Source organism: Rattus norvegicus, chromosome 8 (assembly GCF_036323735.1).
Source record: "Rattus norvegicus strain BN/NHsdMcwi chromosome 8, GRCr8, whole genome shotgun sequence".
Lineage (NCBI taxonomy): Eukaryota > Metazoa > Chordata > Mammalia > Rodentia > Muridae > Rattus > Rattus norvegicus.
In genome coordinates, this window is record NC_086026.1 from 68546202 (window position 1) to 68554491 (window position 8290).

Below are 8290 nucleotides of genomic sequence, written 5' to 3' on the forward strand. Positions count from 1 at the left end.
GCATCTCAGTGGATGGTTCCCAATTCTAGAAGAGGTTTTTTTAGGACCCGAGCAGATTGTTCGGTAGACAAAGTTCTTACCATGTAAGCATCAGGAACTGGATTCAGATCCTCAGCATCCACATAAAAACCCAGGCACAAAGGTGGGCATGAGGTCTGCAGTCCAAGTGCTCGGAAGGGGCGGGGGAGAGCCCTGGAGCTGGCCAGCAGCGCAGCCTAAGCTCCAAGTTTGGTGAGAGACCACATCACAAGAAATAAGGTGAAAAGAGTTAGAGAACGATACTTATCATCAACCTCTAGTCTCCATACACTTGTGCATGCACACCTGCACACATGCCACACACACAGGAACACGACAGGAAAAACACAGTCTCTTTGTGTGTGTGTGTGTGTGTGTGTATGTGTGTGTGTGTATAATATACATTATATATATGTATATATATAATACATTTATATGGTTCTCAGGAGATGTCTTGGTGCTAGCACAGAGTTGACACTCCCCAATCATGTCAGCAGCCAAATTTTTTTTTTCTGATTGCAGTTTGCAGTATGGATTCTCTGCCCCTCCCCCACTCCATGCCCACAACCCCACCATCTCCTCTTTACCCCTATGGAGCAGCCCAGAAGAGGCTGTGGCTTTTCTACTCCAGTATTAACATCCTGTTCTAGGCTTTATCTTCCCTCCCCCCGAGCCCCCACTTTTTTCCTTTGGCTTCTCCCTCTCCATTCCCCAAGATTTACTGTTCTAAATATAATTTCCAACAGGTGTGCAGCCAGGACACGGAGGCTGTGCCCAGCTGTCCCTGACACATGGACACTGTCCAACTGGCTTGCTGAAACCCTAGGCCCCAGCACCCTCACGGGTCCTGAAGGTACAAAGGGTGGGGAGAGCAACTCGTTTCTGAAACAAGTCTGAGGTATGAGGAGGGGCTGTGCAAGCTACCAAAGTCTCGCTTGCTGGACCAGGTCATTCAGCGACAGAGAGTTAGATCCTGCTTTTCCATTTGTGTCAAGTGGCTATTCAATAGCCCTCCATCCCCCTCCTTCCTCCCGCCTCCTCTCTCTCTGTGGCTGGCCCAGGGTTTGTTTAATAAGAAGTAAAGGCTCAATAAAAAGGCAAATGGGGAGGCTGCGGGTGGGCGAGGAAGAGAGCAACGAAAGAAGAAAGGTCCAACTGTCCTGTCCTCAGCAAGAGTGACCCTGCAGGATGTGCTAGTGGGACCACGGCCAACTGCAGTAGACATTGCCCATGTAGTGGGGCCCACTTCTGCTGACATTTGGAAATGTGGGTCTCAAACTACCAAGTACTCTTTTTTTTTTTTTTTTTTTTTTTTTTTTTTTTTTTTTTTTTTTAGAGAAATCCAGACTGCAGAGTTTAGGTCAAACATCCCTCAGTCTCTTTCCGTGGATATCGTCCTACAGCATCCCAAGAATAACTACTGCACAGGGCTCTCTGCACTCTTCTTCCCAGCTACGAAGGGAACGTCTACCCCTAGAGGCCTGTCTGGACCTCCCTTCGTTAGCCTGTCAGCATCATGGAATGATACTGACCTAGGTACCAGTATGACCCACGCTCTAGAGATCGGCGGAGGTCCACATGTTCTAAATAAATGTGAAATTCTGGAGTAGGCTAGTCTCAGCGGGCTGTGAACAAACTTGGAACTAAGGAAAACCAGAGGCTCTGGCATCCAAGATGGGGCCAGAAAAATCTTCCCAGGCCCAACCCAAAGCCTCCGCAGAGTAAGCAATCCGGTCAGCTCGAGACGGAAGTGTTGTGTTGTCCAAGCTTGGCCCCGTGGCACATCTGTGCACCAGCAATCTGCTGAGCCCACCTGATCCTGACCCACCCACTCCAGGCCCAGCCTGGGTCACACAGCCTTTGCTCTGGTCCAGTCTGAGGCAGCCTAGAGTCTCATATCAGGTAAACAACCAATACAAGAAGCCTACACACCCCAGTCTCATCACAAATACACAAACACTATAAAAGGCCAAGACGGTATGTGCCTCGCAAAAAACTCACCAGTCTTACCGAAGTGTTCTCCAATGAGCACTACCTATAGGAACCCCAGGAACACAGAACTTTAAAAAAAACGTAACTTTCGGGCTGGAGGGATGGCTCAGCGGCTAAGAGCACTCACTGCTCTTCCAGAGGTCCTGAGTTCAAATCCCAGCAACCACATGGTGGCTCACAACCATCTGTAATGAGGTCTGACGTCCTCTTCTGGTGTGTCTGAAGACAGCTACAGTGTACTTATATATGATAAATAAATAAATCTTTAAAAATAAATAAATAAATAAATAAATAAATAAACATAACTTTCATCAAAAACGTCAGATTTAAAGAAAACACGAACAAAGAGCTCAGTGGACTCAGAGAGAATAAAAAGCACCTAAGCAATGCCCAAGGCGACACAAGCGTGCGATGACACAAGCGTGTGGCAGAGTGAAACAGAAATCCAGGCCGTGAAAACAGAACTCAGTGTTAAGTTCTGGTGTGTGCCCATCACTCACCACCTGCTTCTGACGATAAACGTAGATTTGTTCAATGTTAGCCATGTTAGAATTTCAAGGCCAAGGGACAGTGGCCTTTCACACCAGGAGAGGATAGGCGATGAGAGGTTGGGGTGACCGTGATTAGACTGTTTGTAGAAACAGTTATACCAGTTTCGGTCAACACTGAAGGTACACTCATGACTTACAGCTTGGTGACACTGCTCAACCAGTGTCACAGTCAGATTAAAATAGACGCCCAACTTTGGGTCGACTACAGTGAAGTCACAAGTGCGGCCTCAGTGATGGGGCGATACGGGTAGAGCTGTATGCTACTCCCTCAGCTAGCAGACGGGAGAGGGTGTAGGCAGCACAAACTCACACGCATCCTTTTCCTCTCTGATGTTTTCTTCTTAAGGAGCAAGCACATGGCTTCATTACCAACAAGCCCAGGATAAATTAATATGAGCTGAACTCCGTGAAATTAGATGCACTTTTCTAATTAGCAGGAGAGTCCCCAGATACCAGGCTGTCTTTATCAGGGGCTCTCTTCTTCTCGAGAAGGGGGTGGCCATTTGTGATCTCAGAAATTAAGCCCTCCCCCTCATGGTGTCTACAGAGGGGTTTCCGATTGAAGTGTAAATGTAAATTTCCTTTGGCCACCTGGAAGATCATTTTGAAGCTGTGAATTCTGAGCAAACTCCTCATTAATTCCACCCTGTGGTTGGGAGAGGTTGTGTGATACAGCAATTTCTGTTTTCAAAGGAGTTGTCTTTGACTAATAACATCTTCTGCTTAGCCGGCACCCTCCTCCGAGCAGTTCAAAGTGGTTTTCTTTTAGACTTTTCTGTCTTTAACTCCCATATCCTAGGGAAACAGCCCAGGAGAGGATGAGGTTACCTCTAAACACCCAAGTGAAAGGGTCTGAGTGTGGAGTCAGGGGCCAGGAAAGATGGATCAAAGGTGGCCTAGTGAACCACGGGTCAGCAGCAGCCCCAGAGAATCTCAATTCTTACTTTATTTCTTACCTCCAGTCCACTGACCACTCCAATTATTTTCCCAAAGTGTGAAATCTTCAGACCAATGGGGCTTAAAGTGAGGACTCCGGAGCCCTGACCCTGCCTCATCTGGAGATTCACTAAGTAGTTTGAGAAAGCAAATGTTTGTTCAGAGAAGAACGGCTCCTAGCTACAGCAGCTAAATGCCCACTTCCCAGACGTGTTCTCTCTCAATAAGAACATATCCCATTATTGGACAGAACTTTTGAGTACCCACTGTGTTCCAGATATTGTTATGGGTCTTAGGGATCTAGAAGAATATAGAATGGGAAGTAAACCCTTTCCTCTCTCAGAGACTATTCTCATGAGAGACGTAAACAGTGAGCAAGGAGAAAAGGTAAAATAAGGATTTTGTATGTGTATGCGTGTTTGCACGGGTGTATGTGCAGATATGCGCACACACACACACACACACACACACACACACACGTCTCTTCTCTCTCCTCTCTTCTCTCTTTTCTTCTCTGTCCTCTCCTCCCTCCACCCTGCAGGTGGAGGTGAAAAGGCCAAGGTGTCATTCCTCAGGCACCTTCTACATTTCGTTTGAGATAGGGGCTACCACTAGCCAGGAACTTAGCCTGAAAGGCCCCAGAGATCCTTCCGCCTCTGCGTCCTGTCTCACCATGACTGGGATTACAGGTGCACACACTGCTTTTTAATGAATATTCTAGGCATAGCTCTCTGAGCCCCTCGCTTTTACAACGTAAGTGCTTCACTGGCTAAACCATCTCTCCAACCTCTAAAATATAAATAATGATGAAGACCAGAAACCAAGGACATAGGATTTAAAATGTTAGTACCTAAGAGGCTGAGTCTTAAGTTGGGATAAACCAGAGATCACTGTCCCGAAAATACTCTCGGAGGGACAGACGATCACAATGAATGGTATAGAAACAACAGCTGGGGAGGAGAGGGACACATGGGCAGATGGTTGCCATTGTTCCTTTTGAAATAAATTCATGTGTCTTGGACTCCGCTTAAACAATTGCAAAAGTATTCTTCAGAGGACTGTAGAAGTTAAAATTTAATGCACATGGGGCTGTGCCAATGGCTCCATGGTTAAGAGCACCGGCTGCTCTTCTGGAGAACCTGTATCAAATCCCCTGCTCCCCAATAGCTGCCCACAGGCATCTGTAACTGCAGTTCCAAGGGATCTAATGACCTCCTCTGGCCACTACGGCATTGCAGGCATATAGTGTGCAAACATAGAGGCAAAACATTCAAACACACAAAACTAAAATAATCTTAATCAATTCATAAGAATACTAGATTAAAAAGTATCCTGCCCCCAAGATTCTTGTCCCCAACTCAAACCTTATGATGTCATCTTAATGAGAAAGAGGGTCAAATTGTTGTCATAATTGGATCAGTGGACGCCCTAAATGTAATGACTGATGTCTTTATAAGAGGCCCTATTGGACCTGTGACACAATTTAGTGAGTAAAATTTCTTGTTATGCAAGCCAGGCAACCTGAGTTCTATAACTGGAACCCATAGTGACATGAAAGAATTTGACTCCCAAATATTGTCTTCTCACCTTCACACACATGACATGCACACACGTCACACACACACACGCACACACACACACACACACACACACACACACACACACACAAAATAATAATAATTTTTAAAAGATGTCTCTGGTGTTGTCCCAGAACTATAGAGCACATTATCTGATGTTGGAAAGCAGACGATTTGTTCCAAGGTAAGAGAGAGCCTGGTTGCACTGCAGTCAGACTAGGTGAGTGGGAAGCGGAGCTGGTGTGTGATGAACTGGATATTTACCTGAGGAGTTCCCCAAGCAGAATAAGGAAGGAGTGCTCTGCTTTCTCTGTGCTATAACCAGAGGATATGGGGAATTCTCAACCTATCCATATTAGAAGAGATTTATTAAGACAGCCCTGAAGACGACACACAGGAGACCTGGACAACCTTCTGATCGATCCAACCCTCCATCACAACAGATGCCAGGAGTGGAGATGGGGTTATACAAAAAGGAACTGTAGAGAATTCTGATTCAGTAACATGAGTTTTCCTGACATACACAGGAATCCCAAAGACTTTGAAAACCTTCTGTCACTATAAACTATTAGCTGAGACCAAAAGAGACAGAGACAGGTTGAAAATCAAAGTCAGAATTCTGGGCTTCCATGAACAGAAAACCAGCCACTAAAACTACTCAGTTGTTAATATTTGTTGCCCTTCAAAAAAGGAAGAATGTATCTTAGGGTTTTACTGCTCTGAACAGACACCATGACCAAGGCAACTCTTACAAGGACAACATTATTTGGGGCTGGCTTACAGGTTCAGAGGTTCAGTCCATTATTGTCAAGGCAGGAACATGGCAGCATCTAGACAGGCGTGGGGCAGGCAGAGCTGAGAGTTCTACAACTTCATCTGAAGGCTGCTAGCAGAATACTGACTTCTGGGGAGCTAGGGTGAGGGTCTGAAAGCCCGCACCCACAATGACACACTTACTCCAGAAAGGACGCACCTCCGAATAGTGCCACTCCCTGAACCGAGCATACACAAACTATCACAGAACGGGAACTGGAGAGTGATTCAGAAGTTAATCCTGCTCTTCCTACTGACCCCAGTCCAGATCCCAGCACCCACATCAGGCAGTTCACAATCTCCTGTAAGTTCCAGTGGATCAGGCACCCTCTTCTGGGGACACACACTCTCATAAAATAAAATTTAAAACTTAAACAAATCTTTTAAAAGGAGAAGGGGGAAGATGATTTTGGAGATATCCGAGAAAGCATTTAGGTCACCTGTTCTTCACATAAAAAAAATGGTACCCAAAAGGCCAGGGTCTGTGAGGAGCAACCCTTGTTGCTCACATAACCCAGAAACAGAGGTTAATAGAGCTTGCGTTGAGTTATGTTCGTCCAGAGACTGATGAATTGAAAAGAAAAGGTTCTTCTTCTTCGGGAAAACACCGAATGGTGGACGATGATGCTGCAGCAGAAGGGCGAGTGGGACCCGGGGACCCAGGATTAGGAGGCCGCTGCAGCTTCCAGCTTCCACGGGGAATTCGGCAGTGGTCTTAGGGGTCACAGTTGTGGTCGAGGCCATGGTTGTGGTCGAGATCTCGAGGCTTGTGGAGGTAAAGCTGAAGGCAAGGAGTGGATCCCCGTCACCAAGCTAGGCCGCCTGGTTAAGGACATGAAGATCAAGTCCTTGGAGGAGATCTACCTGTTCTCCTTGCCCATTAAGGAGTCTAAGATTGTTGACTTTTTCCTGAGTGCATCTCTAAAGGATGAGGTTCTGAAAATCATGTCAGTGTAGAAGCAGACTCGGGCTGGCCAGCAGACCAGGCTTTTGTCGCTATTGGGGATCACGATGGCCACCTTGGTCTTAGTGTTAAGTGCTCCAGTGAGGTAGCCACTACCATCCAAGGGGCCATCATCCTGGCCAAGCTTTCGATCGTCCCCGTGCAGAGAGGCTACTGGGGGAACAAGATTGGCAAGCCCCACACTGTGCCATGCAAGGTGACAGGCCGCTGTGGCTCTGTGCTGGTGCGTCTCATCTCCACCCCGAGGCACCGGCATTGTCTCTGCTCCTGTGCCCAAGAAGCTACTGATGATGGCCGGTATAGATGACTGCTACACTTCAGCCAGGGGCTGCATTGCCACCCTGGGCAACTTTGCCAAGGCCACCTTTGATGCCATCTCCAAGATAGTCTGGAAAGAGACTGTGTTCACCAAGCCTCCTTATCAGGAATTCACTGACCATCCTGTGAAAACCCACACCAGAGTCTCTGTTGAGAGAGTTGTGGCTACCACATAAGGGTTTTTATACAAGAAAAATAAATGAATTAAGTCTGAAAAAAAAAGAAAAAAGAAAAGGTTATTGGACCTCAACAAACACAAGTCATAATGGTGAAACATAATCAGTTATGCCATTTAAAAGAAGGTAAGTAGGAAGAATGTCATTCTAGTTTGATTTCTGTGGCTGTGATAAAAAAACAAAAACAAACAAACAAACAAAAACCACTCTGAGCAAAAGCAAGTCAGGGGAGGAAAGAGCTTATCTGAATTATACTTCCAGGTCATGATGATCCATCCAAGGAAACTCAGGACAAGAACAACGTGGAACTGAAGCAAAAGTCATGAAGAGACTCTGCTTACCTGTTTGCTCACTGGCTCATGGTCAGCCATTCTTTATATATTACCCAAACCAATAACCTAGGGCATGGCGCCGCCCAAAGTGGGATGAGTCCTCCCACACCATTCATCAATCTGACAACCTCTTACAGACATGGCCACTGATATAGGCCACTCCTCTGTTTAGGTTCTCTCTTTCCAGATGAGATGGTGTGGATAAGAATGGCTCCCCACAGGTTCACATATTTGAATACTTACTAGTGGAGCTCTCTGATAGGATTAAAAGGATAAGAGGTGTGGCCTTGATGGAGGAAGTGTGTCATTGGGCTTTTAGTGGCTTTTGAGGTTTTCAAAAATCCACACCTGGCCCAGCGTTTCTTTCTCTCTCTAGGCCTGCGGATAAGGATGTAGCTCTCAGCCACTGTTCCAGCATTGTGTGTGCTACCATGCTCCCCACCATGATGATAATAGACCAATCCTCCAACTAAAGCAAGCCCCCAACAAAATGCTTTCTTTGCTGGGAAGTGATGGGATAGTGCAGATGTTTAATCCTAGCACTCGGGAGGCAGAGGCAGGCAGATTTCTGTGAGTTCAAGGCCAGCCTGGTTCTATAGAGTGAGTTCCAGGA

At 46.4% G+C, this 8290-nt stretch overlaps 1 pseudogene; it reads left to right on the top strand.

Annotated features, from left to right (window-relative positions):
• Positions 1 to 6498: 6498 nt before the first annotated feature.
• On the top strand, positions 6499 to 7229 carry Rps2-ps27 (ribosomal protein S2, pseudogene 27; annotated as a pseudogene).
• Positions 7230 to 8290: the final 1061 nt, after the last annotated feature.